Raw genomic sequence first — 2500 nt, forward strand, 5'->3', positions numbered from 1 at the left:
CACCACTTCGTCCTCACATGAGGTTACCATTGTCCATACAATAGTGCAGGTGCGATGGAAATCTTTTCTCGTTTTGGTGCGTGCTACATTTTTACGGATAGACCCCGTGAAACGCTAGAAATTGGCGGGGATGTGTCTCTTGTGGCTCACGGGGCTGTTAGGGTGGCACAGAAATCCCTCGGAATGGGAAAACGGGTCATTTTCGTGTTGCCACATTGCATGCGAACGGCATGAAACTTCCAGAGGCATTTGCAGCAGGAATGCATGTGCAGTCAAAAAAGTGAATATTTTTCACGGATAGACCCCGTGAAACGCTAGAAATTGGCGGCGATGTCTCTCTTGTGGCTCACGGGGCTGTTAGGGTGGCACAGAAATCCCTCGGAATGGGAAAACGGGTCATTTTCGTGTCGCCACATTGCATGCGAACCGCATGAAACTTCCAGAGGCATTTGCAGCAGAAATGCATGTGCAGTCAAAAAATTGAATATTTTTCACGGATAGACCCCGTGAAACGCTAGAAATTGGCGGGGATGTGTCTCTTGTGGCTCACGGGGCTGTTAGGGTGGCACAGAAATCCCTCGGAATGGGAAAAAACGGGTCATTTTCGTGTCGCCACATTGCATGCGAACCGCATGAAACTTCCAGAGGCATTTGCAGCAGGAATGCATGTGCACTCAAAAAATGTGATATTTTTCACGGAGAGACCCCGTGAAACGCTAGAAGTGGGCGGGGATGTCTCTCTTGTGGCTCACGGGGCTGTTAGGGTGGCACAGAAATCCCTCGGAATGGGAAAACGGGTCATTTTCGTGTCGCCACATTGCATACGAACCGCATGAAACTTCCAGAGGCATTTGCAGCAGGAATGCATGTGCACTCAAAAAAGTGAATATTTCTCACGGATAGACCCCGTGATACGCTAGAAATTGGCGGGGATGTCTCTCTTGTGGCTCACGGGGCTGTTAGGGTGGCACAGAAATCCCTCGGAATGGGAAAACGGGTCATTTTCGTGTCGCCACATTGCATGCGAACCGCATGCAACTTCCAGAGGCATTTGCAGCAGAAATGCATGTGCAGTCAAAAAAAAATTGATATTTTTCACGGATAGACCCCGTGAAACGCTAGAAATTGGCGGGGATGTGTCTCTTGTGGCTCACGGGGCTGTTCGGGTCGCACAGAAATCCCTGGGAATGGGAAAACGGGTCATTTTCGTGTTGCCACATTGCGTACGAACCGCATGAAACTTCCAGAGGCATTTGCAGCAGGAATGCATGTGCACTCAAAAACTTCTATATGTTTCACGGATAGACCCCGTGAAACGCTAGAAATTGGCGGGGATGTGTCTCTTGTGGCTCACGGGGCTGTTAGGGTGGCACAGAACTCCCTCGGAATGGGAAAAGGGGTCATTTTCGTGTTGCCACATTGCATAGGAACGCCATGAAACTTCCAGAGGCATTTGCAGCAGAAAGGCACGTGCACTCAAAAATTTTAATATTTTTCACGCATAGACCCCGTCAAACGCTAGAAGTTGGCGGGGATGTCTCTCTTGTGGACGGGGCTGTTAGGGTCGCACAGAAATGCCTCGGAATGGGAAAACGGGTCATTTTTGTGTGGCCACATTGCATAGGAACGGCATGAAACTTCCAGAGGCATTTGCAGCAGGAATGCATGTGCACTCAAAAACGTCTATATTTTTCACGGATAGACCCCGTGAAACGCTATAAATTGGCGGGGATGTCTCTCTTGTGGCTCACGGGCGCTGTTAGTTAGGGTCGCACAGAAATCCCTCGGAATGGGAAAAGGGGTCATTTTCGTGTTGCCACATTGCGTACGAACGGCATGAAACTTCCAGAGGCATCTGCAGCAGAAATGCATGTGCACTCAAAAACGTCTATATTTTTCACGGATAGACCCCGTGAAACGCTAGAAATTGGCGGGGATGTGTCTCTTGTGGCTCACGGGGCTGTTAGGGTCGCACAGAAATCCCTCGGAATGGGAAAACGGGTCATTTTCGTGTTGCCACAATTGGCATACGAACGGCATGAAACTTCCAGAGGCATTTGCAGCAGAAATGCATGTGCACTCAAAAACGTGAATATTTTTTCACGGATAGACCCCGTCAAACGCTCGAATTTGGCGGGGATGTTTCTCTTGTGGGTCACGGGGCTGTTCGGCTCGCACAGAACTCCCTTGGTCCACCTGATTCGTGCATACAGGCAGCAACTAAAACTCTGTAAACCTGCTGTGAGGACATCTAAACAGTGGACCAGTGAGGCTGTGGAAGATTTGCGGGCGTGCTTAGACTGTACTGACTGGGATATGTTCACGACTGCTACCAATAGTCTGGATGAACTCACAGAGGCTGTGTACATCAGCTTCTGTGAGGACTGCTGTATCCCAACACGTACCAGGGTGAACTTTAACAACAACAAGCCCTGGTTCTCAGCAAAGCTCAAAAGGTTGAGGTTGGAGAAGGAGGAAGCGTTTAGGAGTGGGGATAGAG

The sequence above is a fragment of the Petromyzon marinus genome, unplaced genomic scaffold (genome assembly GCF_048934315.1).
Source record: "Petromyzon marinus isolate PM22_M1 ecotype Great Lakes invasive population unplaced genomic scaffold, UKy_Petmar_22M1.pri1.0 PM_G_Scaffold_92, whole genome shotgun sequence".
NCBI classification, from domain to species: domain Eukaryota; kingdom Metazoa; phylum Chordata; class Hyperoartia; order Petromyzontiformes; family Petromyzontidae; genus Petromyzon; species Petromyzon marinus.